Consider the following 22,465-nt stretch of genomic DNA (forward strand, 5'->3'; position numbering starts at 1 on the left):
CAAAAAAATAATAGTAATTCACAATTAAACCCAAAATTCAGTCGACAACAGATGAGTTCATTTTCCCCCACCATCCACATTTTCATTCCCCTCTCGTAAAGACCTTTCTCTCCTGGTGAAGGATAATGTCGAACACAATCTTGTGAACATTAAACATTTAAAATTTGTAGCAAGAACCAAGGGGATCCATAAGATATCTTGCTTTTACCGGATAAAGTCTGTTCTCAAGGGTGTTACAAAATCAACCCAGTTTGAGGAACTTTTTTTTTTTCACTTACGTTGCATTGTGTACGTAAGTTATGTGACTTGCGTTTTTTACGTAACTTGCGTTTTTTTACGTAACTTGTGGTAGTCACGTGACTACTTCACTTCCGGCATTTACGGACATTTATTTACTGTCTTTTTATAATGCCTTACCATGAAGTATTTTGCCCTGAACCTTGGTCAGTGGTTTTATAACATAAATCCACAGAAACTGCAGCTTTTTTACAACCGCAAGTGTGTGACGTGTGCGTTATTTTTAGAACGTGCTGCTGAACTGCGAGCCGCGGTACATACATACGTGTCGTAATAGGTGGGACGGACACGCAACCTCTGCTGTCGTTTAGCTTGGAGAACTTGTTGCCACTTCACATTGATCCTGCTCAGAACAGTCTCGACCATGTAACGCCTCTGTTACTACCTCCACAGGCGTCACAGAACCAGGATCAGTTGGTCCAGAGGCATTAATATCACGGCTTGAAACATCAGCCTGAAAGAAGCTACAGAAACATGAAATAGCACAAGGCTTCTAATGTCTTCACAACCCAAATATGTTTAATTTGTAATGATGTAAACAAATCTGGGAAGACCATCCTGTCACATGAGCTCAACACTTCAGTTGGCTCTGCGATAGTCTGGCCTTTTCTCTCGTCAAGAGGACAAGAGAAGACAAGAGAGTGGGACGGGAGGGAATGTAGAAATGTAAAAATTTAGAGAAGGACAGGGGAAGAAAAAAAAGGGGAAAGGAAAGAAGAGGAAACAAAAGAGGATGAAAAGGAAAAAGAGATGTCGACAGTCACAGAATCACCTGGCTACAGGCTGTTACCACAGCGATAGACTCATCACCTCAGTCTACTGACACACACACACACACACACAGTTGTAGTGTTGATCCGATAGGATGTGTAGGTGACACAATAGTTGTTGCTCGGTACCACAGCTGCAAAGCCTCCCAGACCTGTGTGTGTGTGTGTGTGTGTGTGTGTGTGTGTGTGTGTGTGTGTGTGTGTGTGTGTGTGTGTGTGTGTGTGTGTGTGTGTGTGTGTGTGTGTGTGTGTGTGTGTGTGTGTGTGTGTGTGTGTGTGTGTGTGTGTGTGTGTGTGTGTGTGTGTGCTGTAATTATGTCCCTAGCAGTGTCAGGGGATGTCATTAGGATCCACAGCAACCTCCAACCTTCCTCCCTCCCTCTCCCCCTCCTTCTCTCTCTCTTTTTCTCCCTCACACACACACACACACACACACACACACACATTTCAATTTAGTTAATTGAACCTCTATTGGCATGACATTTTCAAGGGAAAACATTTTTCCAAAGCGTGTACACTAACAAACATTGACTAATGCATACAGTGAGCGATGAATAACAGTGATGATGCACAGTGAAGGGAATTAAACAAGTGGTAAACTGATAACATTACAGAGGAACCAGTGTAGGTCAGTCAACTATAGCCCCTTTATGTACAGCTTAAAATTCACCATGGCAATGATTTTCTGGCAATTCAATCGACCATTGGCCCAAGTCCATGTAAGGTCAAACAAAAAAAGTTTTATCCAGTGAAGGCAGCGTTTCAAACCATGGTTTTGTTCCTACTGGAAGAAAGATAAGCTGAGCTTTTTAAAAACAAAACAAAATCTAAAACTGTAAAAAAAATGTCTGTGTAAATTTTAGAATTTTATTTTTTTACCATATTTTAGAAATACAGTGTATTACTAGAATTAAATGTGTATTATATGACTGTTTTCTTTCTTTCTTTCTTTCTTTCTTTCTGTTTAAATTTACAACTTAAAGCTGTTCACAGTTTTGTCAGTAAATTATTGAATATTTACAGCATATTTATTATTTTCAGTGTAAATTTACAGTAAATTCTTGTAAAGAATGGCGTTTTCTGAAGGTGCTGTAATCACAGTTTTTTTTCTCCCACATGGTTTCAAATATTGGTCATTCTATAAGAAAAATGAGTGTCCATTTTGCTTTGTTTAAGAATGGACTGTTTTACCAGTGGTTTATATGATGCCCTTATAGCCAATTGGTGATCACTGACTCTGAATGTAGTAGGGTTTTCAGTTTTAATTAGAGTTGTTCCAGTTGTACCACTGTACCAGTTGTACCAGTATCAGAAATTGCTCCGATACTGCCAAAAATGCTGGCATCGGTATCAGCGAGTACTGGAGTCCAGGCACCGATCTGATACCACGTAATTTATTAAATTAGTAATCTATTTACTGGTTCGCTCCGTTAAGCTCTGGCACAGTTCTTCTTCTTCGCCACTCTTCAAACAGTGGCACTATATTTATTTAAGTTGCTGTTGCACTACAGTTTTTTATACTGTACCTTCATTTTACAATATTCTGGCTGCACTTTAATTTAAATATATTCCTAAATGTATTTATTTAAGTTGCTGTTGCACAACAGTTTTTATACTGTACCTTCATTTTACAATATAATCTGGCTGCACTTTAATTTTAAATATATTCCTAGATTTATTTATTTAAATTGCTGTTGCATTACTGTTTTATTTAAAAATAAATGTAAAAATGAATGGCTCGAATCTGCTGTATTTATTCATGTTTTACAAAGGGTTTAACCTGAGCCAGGCCCTACCACAGTGATAATCATATCACAGGCATGCAGGTGTAGTATGATATTTCTTGATAACATACTGGTAGCAGATCGGTACTCGGTATCGGCCGATACCCACAGCACAAGCATCGGAATCGGTATCTGAATCGGAATCGGTCTCTCAGCAAGAGGGTCGAGGGTTCAAATCTGGCTCTTCTGTGTGGAGATTGCATGTTCTTCATTCATTTCTACTGTTCCTCCAGCTTCCCCCCACAGTCCAAAGACCTTATGTGTCAGCCCTGTGACAGTCTGGAGACCTGTCCAGGGGGGACCTGTCACTCACCCAGTGTCAGCTGGGATTGGCCCCCCGCGACCCCAGTTTGAATAAGTGGTTACAAATATTGAATGAATGGATATCTTATCAATTCTTATTAAGAACTTAAGCTTTATTCATGTATTCTCATAGGTGCTGACACAATTAGAGTATTATTTGTCCATCAACTGACAACAATTTTTACAATTGCACTGCAAATTATTTGTTTCTTACCAAGATAAAAAAACAACTTATATTTAGAAGTGTTAGAAAATCTATCTTGTTTTAATTTCTTATTTCAAGTGTTCAACATGCTTATTTCTAGATTTAACAATCTTAATTCAAGACATCTTGTCAAGTGAAATATAATATAATATATATAATAATATATAATATAATATAATTTTTAGATATTATTAGATAATTATTCTATAATTTCCCTCAGATTTAGTGTTTTTATCTTGGTTTTAGACACCCCTTTTTTGCAGTGTGATTCATTTTTAAAGTTGGAGCAAGAGGGTCGACGGTTCGACTCCCGCCTGCGGCTCTTCTGTGTGGAGTTTGCATGTTCTCCCCGTGTCAGCGTGGGATGTCACCAGGTTCCACAGTCCAAAAACATGCAGCTTAGGTTAAATTGGCGACTCTATACTGCCCGTAGAAGTGAATGAGAACATGCATGATTGTCTCTATGTGTGAGACCTGTGATAGTCTGGAGACCTGTCCAGGGTGTACCCACCTCTCACACAATGTCAGCTTGGATGAACTCCAGAGTTCGGTTAAGCGGTTATGGATAATAAATGGATGAATAATTGTTAAATTCAGTGAATAATAAAGTGAAAACTGGCTCCAGCTTTTCCATCTTTTTCTCTCTCAGTAGTTTCTAATATTCTTTTGTCTTTTTGGATCACAGGTCATAAGAACATTGGTAACTGCAGTGTTTTTCCAGTTCAACACCAAATATCAGCAGCTGATTGTATATATATATATGTGGATCAGTGATGTGGTTCTAGGGAAGACTGAGAGAGTCTCATCCCTGCCTCTGATGGAGGGTGGAGGGGTTAGAGGTCAGAGGTCCCTGCTGGACACCCGCCCCACACACACACACACACACACACACACACACACACACACACACTCTCGGTGCTAGCAGGCATTTAGTCTCCTCCAAGATTCATCCCTTTCAGCCAAACGACACGTATAATTAAACTACAGACAAATAGTTGCAATAGTATTATAATATATATATATATATATAATCCATCACTGTAATTTTTGCATTTATTTTTATTTTTTTCACTGTTAAATGTACTAAACACCATATCTCTAACAGAAATATTCTGTAATATTTAATGGTAAAATCTTTAGTTTATGCAGCATTTATAAAGTTTTTTTATGGTCAATTATATGGCAAAACAGCGTTTCTTTTGATGGATTTTTTTTTTTTACTGTAAAAAACAAATATATACACACATATATATATATCAGCATATATTTATATATATATATATATATATTTCACTGTTAAATGTACTAAACACCATATCTCTAACAGAAAATTACTGTAATATTTAATGGTCAAATCTTTAGTTTATGCAGCATTTATAAAGTATTGTCTGGTCAATTATATGGCAAAATTAGTGTTTCTTTTGATGGATTTTTTTTTTTAACCGTAAAAAACAAATAGTTGCAATAGTATTATCTCTATCTGACATCAGTTCCTCATCCTGTTTTTTGGGTGCAATAAGGAAAGTCGTACCTTTGTGAGGACTCCCCAGCAGCGCAGATAGAGGTCATAGGTCAAAGGTCAGGCTGACCCTCACCTCGCCGTGTCATTAGTCCGGTTGTGATTTGGTTAGCTGAAACGCTAGCCTCCCCTGCTAATCTAATAGCAGAGCCTGGAGGTCGCTTGGGTCAGATCACATTTCTCCTCAGAACAGATTGAACTTATTGGGAGATAAATGGTCAGAGCTGCAACTCCAAGTGCTCTGATTGTTTCTGATGATTGTGTCTCTTTCGCCTTACACAGTGAGGGACCCAGCTGGTGTATGGGAATATTATTATATTACAGACAAAAGAGTGAAGTTATTGTCAAAATGTTATTAATGTACAGGAATGTATTTCTGTCAGCTCCATGCAGAAACAGTATGGTATAATAGTATAGTACAGTCATGGAAACGATTATTAGACCATCCTTTTTATTCAATTTCTTCTTCATTTTAACGCCTGGTACAATTAAAGGTACATTTGTTTGGACAAATATAAGGATAACCACAAAATTAGCTGATAACAGTTTAATTTAAGAGCTGATATCTAGACATTTTCTATGGTTTTCTTGATAATAACCAAAATCAAGAAACCATGTAAAATGTCTAGATATCAACTTTTAAAATCAACTCTTATGAGCTATTTTTGTTGTTATCATTACCTATGTACCAAGCACTAAAAAGAACAAGAAAATGAAGAAAGCAAGGGTGGTCTAATAATTGTATGACTGTATATTATGTCATAGCACACTATAGCCTGGTACATGAAGAAATAGTATTATATGTAATGTTGCAGTATAATGTAGTATGCTAGAGTGATGTGTACTTTATTATGCTGTTGTATATTATACCATGATTTGATTGAAGACTCACTTCTGATTGGCTGCATGATGTCCATTAATTCCTGATAATGGACACCTGCTGAGTAGTTCCAGTTAAACAGTCTGTTCACTGTTTTAAATGATTGACTTTGAATCTTGTTAGCATAGCATTAGCTTTCTGTCTAACAGCTGAGCCAGTTCTATGAGCTGAGCGGACTAGTTGCCAAGTCATGTCTATTGGTTTGTCCTGTTTACTGGAGTGCTGAACAATGTTTTTTTGTTATTGCATAAGAACCATATGGGATGGTAGTGGTTGTTCCAGGCAGTTAACAACTTTGATTGCAAAAAGCATGAAAATATAAATGAATGTCTTTTTTTTTTTTTTTTGTAGCAAGTGACCATGCACTGTAAAAAATGTCTGTAGATTTTACGGTGAAAATCTGCTAAATCACGACAGTAAAAGACCGTAAAATGATAAATGGGTTAATTCAGTTTCAGTAACAATGAAACACCATTAATGTATATATCAGCCTAAATAGTATTTTTTTTACAAATTAAAACAAAACAAAACATTACACTACTGTAAGATACACTGGCAATATACCGTAATATATATATAAGCCACCACTGTAATTTTTGCATTTATTTTTATTTTTTTCATTGTTAAATGTACTAAACACCATATCTCTAACAGAAATATACTATAATATTTAATGGTAAAATCTTTAATTTATGCAGCATTTACAAAGTATTTTCTGGTCAATTATATGGCAGAACAGCATTTCTTTTGATGGAAAAACTTTTTATTTACGGTAAAATATGGACTAAAATGGCAATCTTAAACGTGAAATCAACAGTGCTAATATAATTTTACCGTAATATTAGACAAAGTTGCACCATATTTATTACGGTAAAGTTCTGGCAACCACAGCTGCCGTTTTTTACCGTAAAAACTTTTTTTTTTTACAGTGCGGTATAAGCGGGTTAATGCTCTTCGAGGTGACCATAATCAGAAATTAATGGCGTCCCCATCACCCATTAATTCCTGATAATGGACACCTCATCAAGCATTAAACCATACATATTCACTTTGTCCATAACAAACAAATGTCCATGAATCTGCTAAGAAATATAGTAAAAAGATAATGTTCTTGTTTAAAAATCATCACGTATTTAGGTATCACACACACACACACACACACACACACACACACACACACACACACACATGTCCTATGGTTGAGTGGACGGTGTGATAATGTTCATGAAGGGGGATGGGCAGATTGTGTGTATGTGTGTGTGTCAGGGTTTATGAATGTGTCACAAAGATAAAGCGCTGGCCTTGGGGTACTGTGTGTGTGTATGGTGTGAGTGTGGTGTGTGTGTGTGTGTGTGTGTGACAGTCTGGCAGCCTGTTTATGGTCTGAACACAGTCGTAGATAAAGAGTCATGAAACGACTGGTTTACTGACTGGATTTTTCAGTCACTGTCCGAATGCCTAATTGGCTGTTTAAATGCAAACTGACCTAAATGCAACCTGGCTGTCTGAATGAAGTAAAATAATCAGACGTTCTGCATGTTTAATGTTTTGACTATGTCAGCGCCAGACGCTGCTGTGATTGATCAGATGTGATTGTGTGCACACGAAAAAATTGGGAAAAATGGAGCTTGATCCAAAAAAAAAGCCAGATATTCATCTTGCAAAATTCCGCGGCTGACGTGAAACAGCTGCACTAAGAATATGTGAGTTCTAAAAATTATTTTAATGCAAAAAACATTTGCGCGTTTAGAGTTTATAAACTGGATTTTTCTCCAATTAAAATTTTTCTTGGAATATCTTAGATTATGAAGGAGCCTCCTGTAGCTCTGGTTTCTCATTGTGATTCTGATGGCACATGGTAAAATAAAGTTAAAAGAAGGATGCAGTGATGCACATTGTGGGGAGAAAATCAATACAGCAAAGTATGACGATATTTTGCGTTGCAATATTATATCGATTCATGGCCGCGAGTATCGATATTTAGTGCTCCGACAGCCGGCGGGCTATCAGTATTTTTGCCGTTTTTGTTTTTTCCAGAGGTCGTAGCAGGCTTATTCTTATGAATTACTGGAGATACTGGTATCATATGAAAGTATAACATTTAAGGAATCTATAGGGCTGTTTCCACTACCGGGCAATACCCGGAATGAGGCGGGTCTCACTCGCCAAAACACCCCTAATTTGAATATGAGCAGTCCAGAGCTGTTTTTTTGTCTGGACTTTTTTCGTCCCTGTTGAAGAGCAGGGGCTTTTTTTTCCCCCTGAAAACAGCCTGGTTACTGATTGGATAGATCGCTAAGCGGGATGTGACGTAGTACTCTACACGACAACAACACACGCCATTTGTAAAAGCCGGTGAAGCAGCGTTCCTAACTTAGCGACATTGTTGCTAAATTTAGCGACTTTTCAGACCCCCTTAGTGACTATTTTTCAAGAAAGCGAATGGAGACAAATTCAGCGACTCCTTCTTACTCTTCTTAACGAGCCGCTAACGAGCTGGAGGGCGGCTTGTTATTAAGAAGTTATTAACTGTTAGCGGCAGTTAGCTACAGTTAGCTCTGTAGCAGTACAGTGTGTATGTGCTGCTGCTGCAGGAGGTGTTCACTTAGCGATCTCTGTTTGTTTACAACAAGCTGGGGACACTCTGTGCACAGTTAGTGATGCCGTTAATTCACTATCAGTATGTTTATGATCAGCGGAGACTCTGTGCATAATTAGCCATGCTGCTTTCAGCTGCTGACGTTGTGCACAGTTAGCGACTGCGAAAACCATACGTCACCTCCGGAGTCTCTAAATCCCTCTGGGGGCTAACTTGTAGTGGAGACACACAGAGTGAGCGGACTTTTGAGAGGGTGTGGCCTGAGACTTTCCTGGTGGACACTTTTCCCCCTAGTGGAAACGCGGCTTATGGACACCATGTGCGTCAGGATATCATGTCCATAAATTGTTGAAATACCGCTGCAAAGTTCAGCTTTGTTTCATTCAAAAAAATTCCGAGCAGTGAAGCTTGTTGTTTTTGAAAGTTTGATAAAATGCTGCAGTTGTTGTCGTCCATACATGTTTGATATCAGTTCAGTTCAGTTTGACTGAATACTTTGTTGGTCAGTCTGTGGGTTTGACTCTCATTGTGGAGAAATAAAAAGGCTGAAGTGAGATGAATAGACTGAGAATTGAAGAACTTTTTTTAAACAAGACAATTATTGATTGAATTGATTTTTGTGGACACAAAATGCAGTTAAACAGTTAAATCAAAATATATTGTATCACAATACTCACCATATCGCGAAATGCTTAAAATCACAATAATATCTTATTGTGACTCAAGTATGGGGATAAAATCGTATCGTATCATGGGGACTGATTCTCACCTCTCAAATAAACAGTCAAAACGGACCATTCTAGTGTGTGTAGAGGTGTGTGTGGTTATTTTGTGGCGTTCTCACATGATTTGATGGTAAATCTGAGGCTGCAGATTTCCAAACATGTGTCCTGCTGCCTTCAGATGGCTGCAGTCCTGATTTTGTTTTCCAAAATAATCAAAGAGCCAGCTTCCTTCATCGTTTCTGTCTCTTCTTCACTTTTTTCAGTCCATTACATTCAGATTTTACTCTTTTATTTGCTTTCTTCTCTGTGTTTCCTCTGCTTCACTGTCAGCAGTGATTTAGTTCAGGAAAATGTTGAGTTCAGATGTTCTCAGATAATTTGTCTTTTCACCGCAGAGATGTGCTTGTTGTGTCTAATCAGGTCGGATTAACTGTCAGACATCTTGAATTGATCCGATACATCAGACTCGACACAACAAACTATAAATCTGTCATTACGTTGTTGTTGTTTTCATATTTCCTCTCCGTTTCTCAGCGATCCAACAGAGAAACAATTCTCTTTTATAGTTGTATTTCATGGCTTAAATATATGAAAAGGGATTTCTCTTCTCTCTTCCAAACTGATATACAACACAGTATTGATTTTATTTTATTTTATTTTTTTTTAAGTAAGAAGAAGAAAGAGAGGTAAGCACAGCAGAATGTTAGCACTTTTAAAATACAAACGAAAACCTTTTGCATTTGGACATAACATTTGGGGTGCTGACACTGATTTTGATTTAAATAAATGTTCTAAAAAGTCCCAGTAAATGTTTTATTAAAATGCCCTGCAGACATGGTGAGGCTTTCACCCTCCTACAAGTTTTGCCTGGGCAGATCCACAGTATCTCCACAAGAAGGATTCAGATCCTTTACTTCAGTAAAAGTACTAATACCACACTGTGAAATTACTCCAATACAAGTTAAAGTCCTGCATTCAGAACTCACTGAAGTAAAAGTACAAAGTATCAGCATCAAAATGTACTTAAAGTATCAAAAGTAAAAGTACTTGTTATGCAGAATGGACCCACTCAGACTGTTCTATATATTCTAAATATATATCATTATTGATGCATTTATGTAAGCAGTATTTTAATTTCCTCAAGATAGGGCTCATTTTAACTACCTAATATACTGGTATGTCTAATCACTTTAAATGTATCTTGTTTTTTATGTTAAATTTTGATCTTAAAAGTCACTAGTAAAAGCTGTCAGCTAAATGTAGTGGAGTAAAAAGTACAATATTTGCCTTAAAATGTAGTGACGTAGAATTATAAAGTTTCATCAAATGTAAATACTTAAGTAAATTACAGCTCAAGATGCAGTCACACAGATATAGAAGACAGAATAAAGAATATAAAAAAGACATATACATACATTCTATACAAATTATATACATACATTTCTGCTATTTGACATTTATTATTAATATAGATATAAATATATTATTTTTGTGTTTGTTTTTCTGAAAGAACTTTGCATTTTACAGATATTGCACATCAGAGAAAATATATATTTATTATGTTAAAAAGATTAAACAGGTGGTTGCATGTAGTCGTATGAAAATCAATGAATAAATATATTTAAATATATAAGTGGTATTTGACATATATAATATATAAAAAAATACAGAAGGTCTAATATAGGCCTAATGTACTCAGATGTAAACAGAGATAGAGGTTGGCCGACAAAAATATGTCATTTTGTTTGCTCTCTACTAAGCTGCTTGTAGAAACGACCTATGCGGACATTTTTTAAGGGGAGGACAGTATCCTGATGGTTTGATTGGGTGCAGTTTAAAAAAACTTCAAGATCATGTGAGTAGTTGATGATGGGCTTTGAATCAGTTCAGTGTGAAAACAAAAATAGTAATAAATATCCAACCAAGTGTAAAAGAAAGTATATAAACAATGTCCACCACAATCACAATTTACATGCAACTGAGAAAATCGAACAACTAATGGGAACGTTTCCTCCTCCTCAACACTAGGTGGCAATATGCGTTGTTTCACCGGCTAATGTGTGACCGGCTAATGTGCGACCAGCTAATGTGACTGGCTAACGCGACCGGCTAAAGTGACCGGCTAACGCGACCTGCCAATGTGGCCAGCTAACACTACCCACTAACGTGACTAGCTAACGTGACCGGCTAACATGACCGGCTAACGCGACCGGCTAATGTGACTAGCTAACGCGACCGGCTAACATTACCCGCTAACGTGACCGGCTAACGTGACCAGCTAATATACGACCGGCTAATGTGACCGGCTAACGCGACCGGCTAACAGGACCGGCTAACATTACCCGCTAACGCGACCGGCTAACGTGACCAGCTAATATACGACCGGCTAACGTGACTGGCTAACGCGACCGGCTAACGTGACCAGTCCTAATCAGAGTTGGAGAACTCTGACATTAGTTGGAGTAACACGTCTACATGCACTTCAGTTGTCCAGTTATAGTCAGATTAAGGCAATAATTTCTTTTTTTCAAGTGTCATGTAAAAGTAATGAATGTTTCAATGTGGATATGCAGTTTGGTAGTAATCGCCCAGCCCTACTAATGTGGACAAAGTGTTTTAATTGTTCTGCAAGATGTCATTGTCCCTTGTCGTCTTGTGTAGTCCTCACCTGCCTTGCTGCTCCTGCTTTCTCTCTGTCTCTCTGTGTGATGGGGAGATAATCTTCTTTCCTGCCTCACACTAAGTTGTAATGCTTTTCATTTGGCGGAGTGTAAATCTAATTCTGTCAGATGGCTTTGATTCATCTGTGACTGAGAGGAGAGTGCGACTAAGCTGCGGTGGCTCTAATAAAAGTAATTCCTTCTTTATGAAGAAGCGGTGTGATGGAGGCCGTCCACCGTCTCTGCATTAGGGAAATTAACATCCAGAGCCATTTTTCAGATCGCTCCATTAACGGCATGAACCTGACAGCCGTAGAGTGCCGAAAATATTGGTTGTATTAAAAACCTGTCTGATCTAAAATTAAACTGCAAAACAAACACATAATTGATAAGAGAGGATAGAAAAATAAGACCTCAGGCTTTCTATATTTCCAATCTGTGACTTCATACAGCAGTGCTGAATTATGACGTGAAGCAAAGTTAATGTGATTGGAGGGGGAGATGTCGCTGTAGAAAAGTGCATCTCTACTGTACTGCAGCCTGTAGAGAAAGGCAAGGAAAACAAAAAGAAATGTTCTGCAATTAGACAATAACCTTGTGTTTAAAGGTTCATGAAATGTACCTTCATATTCATGAATATGAAGAATTTTTACTACAGACATTCCTCCTGTAATCTTAAATCACAATGTTTGCTCTATTAGCCATGTGTTTATTTACAAGGCTGATAAGTGTGGGGCCGAACAACGCCCCTTAGCCGTGGTATAATCCCAACATACCACGGCCTGTCGTGAGCTATTGCTTAAATGCGCTATGTTTAGAAATGTTGCACTCTGTACAGGCAAAACGCTTATATGGGTGGTTTTAGGTGGTAATGGCAGACCACCTATTTTGTCATTTAGGCCCCGTTTACACAAGGACGCTTGCGGGTAAAAACAACAAAATAATTTATGGGAAGTGCCTTTCGTTTAGATGGTGACGGTGTTTTTAGGGCTTAAAAACGCAAAAATGTGAAACCACCCTCCAGAGTGGAAAACTTGAATACGCTCCGCCGTATCGTGTCTGTCTACACTGCCAAGACGCAAAACTTGCATACGCGTTTGCGTTACATACATGTGGGATTATTCCCATGCGTCGGACCTTCAAGCTGCTCTGGCAGCTCTAATAAAGTTACAGGAGTCTTTCCACTAAATGTACAGGATATGTACAGATAGTATTAGTGAACAGAGAAGGATCTGTAATTACCTCTATCACATTTTGGATGCACCAATTGGTCAATTAGTCAACACTGTCATTTCATTTGTCAGCAACGTTTTAAACAGCGCTCATCACATGCCAGGTTTGGTAGGATACTGTATGTAATGCCCTGCAAAAGTTTTGGTAGAAAAATAATACGAGCCCCAACATGAGAATACGTTAATTTGGTCTTTGGAAGAAGCCAAATGACCAAAGAACGACCCATTACATTTAAGGGCGGATTCAAATCGTGGGGCAGATACACAAATGTTTTTTTTTAATGTGAGACAAGGCATTTGATCTTGACAGAGGTTTCCAAATACCGTGCTAGTTAAACTAGTATTTCATGTCACATGGCGATGGTCATGTCATGTATATGGTGCTGTTGTATAACTACTTGGATCTATTGGATCACGATGTAGGACCAGGCAGCCACCTCCGGGTCGGAGCAGGGAGGCAAACCAGGAAGTGCCTTCAGCTGCATTCTACCAAAAATTCCAACAGAGGGCGCTGACGGGAGTTGCAGAAGCATTTGGGTCCTATCTATCTCAATACAAAATGAGTCAACTACTTCTCACTTGATTTATTACCTCAGAATTTTTTTAAGGACAACACTATGGTTACAATCACTAGTTACAACTATTCTTCAAGACCATATGATGTTAATTGTGTAAATAATGGTCCAATATAAAAATAGAAGATAAACGTGAAGTCTAAAAACCAACGAGTAACGTCACAGTCACCACTTCCATTATTTATATCCAGTCTATGTAAAGGACTTGTCTGTTGGAGGGATAAATGAAAAACTCAAAGGGTATTTTACCAAATAGCTGAAAGTAATGGCTGCTGTGAAGGAGGCTAATCGATCTAAAGACTGATCGGTGATCAACAGAGATGTGTAGTGTTGAGAAACACATTGAGGAAACCTTTAAAATTGAATCATCTGACTCCAACACAAAATCCTCATCTATTTCTCTGCGCCGATCGGTTGATGGGGAATGATGAGCAGGAGACGTCCCAGTTCTCAGTTTAACTTCATTTTATTACAATACGTCAAGAAATGTGCAGTTACAGAGTCTCTGGGTTCAGTCTACACGTCCCTGATTACACAAAGGCTGATCAGTTCATGAGGCTGGACCAAGTATAATTTGACTAAAACCCAGTTTTATAGCCTAACAAAAGTTTACTAAGAATGTAGGTAGATCTCTTCCAGAAGGTGCCACCTCTGGATGCGCTGATTTATCAGTTTATTAAATACCTGTTTTTGTTTTTTTGACATATTTTATTTATAAGTTTTCAGATTTATAAACATACATCACAACTACAAGGGAAACATCAGCCCCCCACCCCCACCCTCGGTGATAAAGAAATGGGAAAATAGAGAAATTGCAGGGCTGAAAGAAACACTGTATCGAACCCTTTCCATATGTAATAAGTTGGTTATTTCTGCTAGCCAGGTTTTGAAAGTAGGCACATCTTCATTTTTCCAAAGGGTTAAAATATTCCTTTTTGCAATTGTGACCTGACCTGTTAACAAAACTTTCAAAACACAAACTCTTGCCTTGATATGACTTGCAGATATATTATTGGAGACAGATTTTGCAACAAAACAAAAAACATAAAATATATCTTTTTGTGATAATAGAATCTTACTCTAAGTAGGACAGCGGAAGTTTAAGCAGATGGAGTAAAAATGTATTTAGTTTAATCATAGTTTAAAAACAATATTAGCACATGAGCATTGTAACAAAGCATCTTGCATGACTAGTCTATAAATGCACAGAGAGGGCACACACACAGACAGTGAATCACGTATGCATAGATAGTTATGTATGTCAACATACAGCGACCCACGTCCATAGAGACAAACAACAGAGACAGAATAAGAGATTATTCTAACAGTAGTTAAAGCACTAGTAAAACCAGCAGTTTGCTGTTGTGTGGTCTCGTCTTACAAACTTGCATTCAGTTTGTTTGTGGTATCTCCTGCGGACGCCCCCTGACCCCTCCCCCTCCCCTCCTCCCGCTCTAATTGAGACTGCTGTGTTTCCAGCGAGCGCAGATAGCTCCCCTGTCTGTGTCTTAAGACAGTAAAATACACTTAACCTTCAGATGGACTCGGCCCGGTTGGAAGGGCAGCCACCGTTTCGGGACTCAAATCTTTTTTCTCTATCAACTTAATTGTGTTTTTCAATTATTTCCCCCAGATTTTCTGTCTCCTGACATTTGCTGTAAGGACAGTATTTACCCCAGACTCTCCCCTCCCCCACAACACCACCACTCTTTTGTTTCATGGAACTTTTGAGAGGCATTGAAAGACTTCACATACCTTTCTGTTCTGAGTTCTCGTATATTCATTTTTGGCTGGATCTTTTCTCTCACAGCATTTTATTGCCTGTCGTTCACTTTCCTCCCTCCCTCTTTCTTTCTCACATCAGTTTCCTGCTGCTATTGATCCTCTCCCTCAGTCCCTGGTGATCAGGTTTTACCAGTCTGCCATTGATTACCAATAGAGGCAGAGGGGAGGTGCATCATGGGAAGATAGTTGGGCTGCAGCTTCAAAGCAAATGGTTGGGAAGGTTGTTGGTTCGATTTCCTAGGCGGGGTAATAGAAAACAAGATATGTACAGTTTGTATCAAAACGGAAATAAATATACAATTATAATAGAGGTGTGTATCAGCGCATCGGTCCCACGATACAATTTTATACCGATACTTGAATCTCGATATGGAACATGGTCTCACAGGAATCCGTGAAATAGCCACGGATTCGCTTAACTCAAAATCTGTGGAATATCCACAGAATAACTCAAATTTCCGTGAAACTGACACGGATTTCGCTACAATGCAAGTTAATGACAGTCATATCCCTAACCCTAACCTCCGGAAAAAAACCCGGTGAAAAGTAAGGAAGTTGTTGTATATGAGTTGAGACTTATATATGCTTTACTTTTTGTCTCTGTCTGTCTGTCTGTCTGTCTGTCTGTCTGTCTGTCTGTCTGTTTCTTTCTTTCTTTCTTTCTTTCTGTTTCTCAGTTTCTCTTTCTGTCTGTCTCTTTCTTTTTGTCTTTCTTTCTGTCTGTCGTTCTTTCTGTCTTTCTTTCTTTCTTTCTGTTTCTCTTTCTTTCTTTCTTTCTTTCTTTCTTTCTTTCTTTCTGTTTCTCTTTCTTTCTTTCTTTCTTTCTTTCTTTCTTTCTTTCTGTTTCTCAGTTTCTCTTTTTTTTCATTCTTTATTTCTGTTTCTCTTTCTGTCTGTCTCTTTCTTTTTGTCTTTCTTTCTGTTTCTTTTTCTGACTGTCTCTTTTCTTTTTTGTCTTTCTTTCTGTCTTTCTGACTTTCGTTCTTTCTGTCTTTCTTTCTGTCTCTCTCTTTCTCTCGCTCCGTTGTCACTTCCTTTTTTTCTCTCTTAGTCTCTATATTAAACCTCTCTCTGTCTATAAAACAAAAATGATCTAAAAACGTCAAGGCAACAGTGAATCCCAATAATAAAGATAACGATGTGCACACATTTCAACTTTTCCTAAAGGTGAAAGAGTTCTTCTTCTCGGTAGCATTTCAGTTTTTCTTCTTTTCTTCTGACACGTCCATATTTATCCTATGATTGAATGGACTCCACAGGTTGTTGCATTACACCATCCTGCCTTCTTTTTAATAGATTCCTTCCTCTATGGATAATGTCATTTCAGTCAGAAAGCCTTTTTATCCCGATCCGTCGGCGGTTTTTATGAAGATTTAGCCGAGCTGAGGCGAGCTCCTCCGTCCCTCTTTAGTTTATTGGGTTATGTTTGGGAGCAGGTTGGCCAACAAATAGGATTTAGATACAATGTCATTATAATAGATCTGCCGGTCGTGAAGGAAGCAGATCGATAGGCTTCAAAAATCAATCAGTGCGTCCACGCGGGCCGAGAGGCAGCAGGTACACAGGCAGGAAGTGATGTACCTGAAATATACAAATGATACAAGTTCAGGGCAGCTACACGGCTTCAAATGGTCTGAGATTATTTTATGGCTGTACCACACATTTAACAGGAAGTCATGGTTATTATCTGTGGCTCATTTTAGTTGTCCCATATTTATCCTGGTGTAAACCTACAAACCACTTCAACTAAACGTTGGATCTTTCCTATATTTGTTTTTGGTAACACTTTAGACTAGGGAACACATATTCAACGTTAATAAGTTGCTTATTAGCATGCAAATGAGTAACTTATTGGCTCTTAATTAGTCATTATTAAGTAGTTATTAATGCCATAATCTGCATGGCCTTATTATACAACCAGTAAGACATTAAGTAAGAGCTTTCCCTCAATAACCTCAGAATTATTGCTTATTAGTAGTAAGTAAGGAAGTTGTTGAATATGAGTTATGATCTTAATATGCTTTACTTTATGTGATTGGTAGATTGTAATGTCAATCATTACTCTACAAAGCGGATCACTTTGCGCTGTTAGTGTTAGTCTACCAGTGACCCGCTTTGTAGAGTAATGATTGACATTACAATCTACCAATCCTCCTCCAATCATCCAAAAGGAGCCACCAGTCACGTCAAAGGTCTGGAGAAGGTGGCTATTTGCCGTTTCCATGGTTTCGTTCACTGCTATGTAGATACTTATAAAGTCCATACAAAGTAAAGCATATTAAGATCATAACTCATATACAACAACTTCCTTACTTACTACTAATAAGCAATAATTCTGAGGTTATTGAGAGAAAACTCTTAGTTAATGTCTAACTGCTTGTATAATAAGGCCATGCAGAATAAGGCATTAATAACTACTTAATAATGACTAATTAAGAGCCAATATGTCACTTATTTGCATGCTAATAATCAACTAATTAATGTTGAATATGTGTTCCCTAATCTAAAGTGTTACCTTGTTTGGTTTGTATGTAAAGAAGAATTTGCCCTTTTTCACTATTTCGAGTATTTCAACCAGATAGTAAATAAAGATAATAGATAAATGTCCTTAAAGATTTTGATTGCATGATAATGTGAATCAGCAGAGTCCCCCCGATATGATTTTATCCAGAAGTTTTCATCAGGTGTATGTCAGCTGGACAGTCCCTACCATAGAGCCATTTCAGGGTGGGCAGTGGATTTTTAGGGGGAGATAGCAGGTCAGTAGTACAAGCTGAGCCTGAAGATGGATTTGAGATGCAGCCCAAGTTGTTCATGTCATAAACATGTAATAAACATTGTGCTGATATCTAGACATTTTCCATGGTTTTCTTGATAATTACCAAAATGATCATCAAGAAAACCATAGAAAATGTCTAGATATCAGCTCTTCAATTAATCTCTTATGGGCTATTTTTGCTGTTATCATTACATTTGTCGAAACAAATGTACCTTTAGTTGTACCAGCCATTCTGGTCTAATAATTTTTTCCATGACTGTATATATCGATCCATAGCTGCCAATTATCAATATTTATCGTTCAGGTGGCCGTCAGTATTTTTTGCCATTTTTGTTTGTATGATACTGGTATGATATGAAACTAGACGATCTAAGGAATCTATAGGCACCATCAGGTGTCAGGTTCTCTTGTCAGGAAGTTGTCAAATAAAATAATTAGGGCCGGGACCTTAACGTGTTAATTAAGATTAATTAATTACACAAAAATTAACGCGTAAAAAAATTGACGCATTTAAATCGCACTTATTTTTGCACCGCGGAACGTTTCTCACTGGATGAGTTTCAGGCGGACCGATTATACTGGAGCACCAACTAGCGTTCATGAGTTCAGACAACAACAAACCACAGTGAACATGAAGGAAGAAGCTGATGAGACCTTTGGTTGGCCCCGTGGATGATGGGACATTTTGTTACAAAAAACCAACGGATGGAAGCGTCGATAAGAGCATGGTTGTGTTGCTATGCAACAAGGAATTCACATATCACCGCAGCACATCGAGCCTCAAGTATCACCTCAATGCAAAACATATAGCAGCTAGTGGCTAGTGTGGTAGCTAGCATGGATTGTGTTTTACTTAAAAAACCAAAGTATTATAGTTTACAGAAGGTCTACCTACCTATAGGCTACCTGAATTTATGAAATGTACTATATTTCTAAATATGCTATTGCTACACTTAATGGCAAAAATTGCACTGGTCTGTTGGACTTGAACAAAAATAAACAATATTTTTGTTGCTTAAGCTTATGTATTCAGTCATTATTCAATGGTATACTAAAAATCCATGTGAAAAAACTCTTCTCACTGTTCTCAGGTCAAATATTTATATGCGATTAAAATGCGATTAATTTCGATTAATTATAAAAAATCCTCTAATTAATTAGATTAATTTTTTTAATCGAGTCCCGGCCCTAAAAAGAATATTAATAATCTTCAGCTCATCCAATCAGGCTTCAGAAGATGTGACCAGTTACCGTCCAGGGAACACACTCAGAGCACACACTGTCCATTCATCCTCTGTAAATGCTGTCAGAAATGAATCCTTTCTAACAGTTTAATAGGAACTACTACACTTAGTAGTTCTTCCCACCTAGATGGCTGAAAGCTGCAGATAGTCCTTCCATCTGTCTGAGTCTGTCTCTCCCTCCCTCTCTTTACTTTAAATCTCAACTTTTTAGTGATTCTGGTTGGGAGTCTATCTCTAATTCTGTTATCTACTGGCCCAGTCTGGCCCGGGGATGGATGCCATCTGTAATCCATTTATCAGAGCCGGCCGCTGGGCCTTTTTCCAAATGACAGCTGGCCCTTAGCAATCTCATTATAAAAAGCACCAGGATATAATATGGAAATATGGGGGGAGGGGGCTCCTGAGGTCTGAAAAATACACCCAGGGACAAACACAGTGGATCAAATGTTAAAATAGAATTGTCTTTTAAATTCTTTTTTTTTTACATATATGTTTGAATCACAGCTGTGTATTCCAAAATCAGTGATGGTAACACTCCTGCAAAATACCAAGTGTTCAGCTTCGTTTTTGCTCACATATTTTTTTTCTTTTTCAGACCATTCTCTGTAAACCCAAGAGATGGTTATAAATTGTGAAAATCCCAGTAGATTAATAGTTTCTGGAATACTCAGACCAACAACCATGCAACGTTCAAAGTCACTTAAATCACCTTTCTTCCTCATTCTGATGCTCGCTTCGAACTCCAGCAGCTTGTCCTCACCGTGCCTACATCCACTGAGTGGCTGCCATGTGATTGGCTGATATTCATGTTAACATTCAGGCGATGTCAGATCTGATCCACCCGTGGTGCATGACGTCATGGTGTCATTCCACTGCTTTCAAACAAGGAATGTCAATGGTTAATTGATGATCTGTTAATTGCTGTTAACACACACACATACATATATATATATATATATATACATATACATATACATAGAAACACATATATATACACACACATATATACGCATATATATATATATATATATTTCAATACATTTGATGTTGTTCATCCCTTGACATCCATCCAGCTGAGCAGCTGTTGTGTATTTTGTGCAGAATAACAGAGTTATAATGACATAAATTATAAAACAAAGACAAAAAAAATTCTCAGATAATTTTTTTTTAAACTGAAATAAAATGAAATGATATATTATATGTACAACACTTTTGTCTTGTCTTTAGTGTCATGAATATTGAAAAAATAAGGAGTGTCTCCACATGCTGTACATCTACTCATAGACCTCTCCTGTCCTCTCCTCTCTGCTCTGTGTAAACAGATTTTCAGTGAATATAAGTCATGTGAACGTTCGTCTCAGCAGAATAATCATGACCTCATAGAATTTAATATTTTTAACAGGATCTGGTTATTCCAAACAGTTTAATTTTGGCAATTTGAAGCTTCATTTTGGTTACTTTTTCTAAAGGAAACTTTCGTAATCCTTGATCGTTTCAAGGATTACGAAAGTTCAAATTCTGATGATACTACTTGTTTTTACAGTTCTTTCTACAATAAATGGTGAAAGTGATTAACTGTATAAGCAATAAGTTATTAAGTTTACCAATTATATTTGTGTCAACTTAATCTATTTCTTTAAGTCCTGATTGACACTCCTCTAAATTTGCATTAAACATGTCACATTGGTTAAAATGGTTTATTAATAGAAAAAAATGTAATTTCATAAATTAATGATTAACCGATTACCTAAAATTATAATGATTTTACATAATTTAAATTACCACAAAGTAAACTGAATAGTATATGTCACTGGAATTCCATAATTTTCTATATAGCCTGTTTTCAGTTACAACTCAGCATCCTGTAGTTTTCAGTAATCAGTCTACTCACAGAGGATCATGTGACGTTAACAAATCTAACACATGAAGAGAAGCTCTGTCAAGATCAACAGGAAGTACACACAGCACTCACTAATACTCTCTATTCATCTGTGTGTGTGTGTGTGTGTGTTTGTGTGTGTGTGTGTGTGTGTGTGTGTGTGTGTGTGTGTGTGTGTGTCTGTGTCTGTGTGTCTGTGTGTCCGTGTGTGTGTGCATGGAGTGCTTTTGCCCCTGCAATTCAAATCCATAACAATGCTGTGTTCGCTCATCCAGAGACAGAGAAAATAAGAAAGAGGAATCCGAGGGTGAGGCAGTGGGATTGTGTGTGTGTGTGTGTGTGTGTGTGTGTGTGTGTGTGTGTGTGTGTGTGTGTGTGTGTGTGTGGTTGTTACGTACACACAGATTTTATGTAGTCCTTATTGGGCCTTTGATCCAAGGGGTGTAAGGAGCTCTCATCTCCCACTGCGATACTCATACAAACACACTCACACACACACACTTATTGGTCACACACACTTGTGTTTTCGTCTCAGGGCTGCAGCAGTTCCCCACTGTGAAGCCCCTGTCACACGCGCACACACACAAAAGAGGTTATTTTGGGGTCTTCTTGGTGAACACAATGGGCCGACACGCCCACACACACACACACACACACACACACACACACACACACACACATACAGAACAAAAAGGTTTCCAGTTGCACGTGTCCAAAAGCCTTCCAGAGGTCTGTGAACATGACCGCCTGTATGTAAGTGTGTAAGTGTGTGTGTGTGTTTGCACTGTGACTAAAGGTTTTCAGCGGGACAATAAGACGTGTGCCTGCGTGTGTGTGTGTGTAAGTAATGGTTAATACCGGGACAATAGAAGTGTGCCTGTTCAGTTGTTATCGGCTCACTGGAGACTCACAGGCCTGCTGTTTTTTTTAACCACCTTTCACCATGAAAAGGAAGAAAAAGAAAGAAAAAAGAACAGGGGTCCCCCACACTCTCTATTCAGCTAACACATCTTTGAAAGTGTCAGGAGAAAGGAAGAAACAAAATACATCTTCCCACCTTCAAAATGAACTGCACTGTTCTTAAATGATCTACTTTTAGCAAATCATTGAAACAACAGAGTGCGTTAAAGGCAGCAGGCAGATCTGTGTTCCAGCTTTGCATTTTAATAAAGTTCCCTTATGGACATTAGATGGAGCTGTTGGCAGTTTTTTATGTTTTACATTCATGA

The 22,465-nt window shown here is 38.0% G+C and overlaps 1 protein-coding gene across 3 annotated transcripts in view; it reads left to right on the plus strand.

The window, feature by feature from the left end:
- The window catches only part of LOC131992044 (WD repeat-containing protein 7), a 162,745-nt gene that overhangs the window by 92,039 nt on the left and 48,241 nt on the right, over positions 1–22,465 (plus strand). The window lies entirely within an intron of this gene.

Source organism: Centropristis striata, chromosome 19 (assembly GCF_030273125.1).
Source record: "Centropristis striata isolate RG_2023a ecotype Rhode Island chromosome 19, C.striata_1.0, whole genome shotgun sequence".
Lineage (NCBI taxonomy): Eukaryota > Metazoa > Chordata > Actinopteri > Perciformes > Serranidae > Centropristis > Centropristis striata.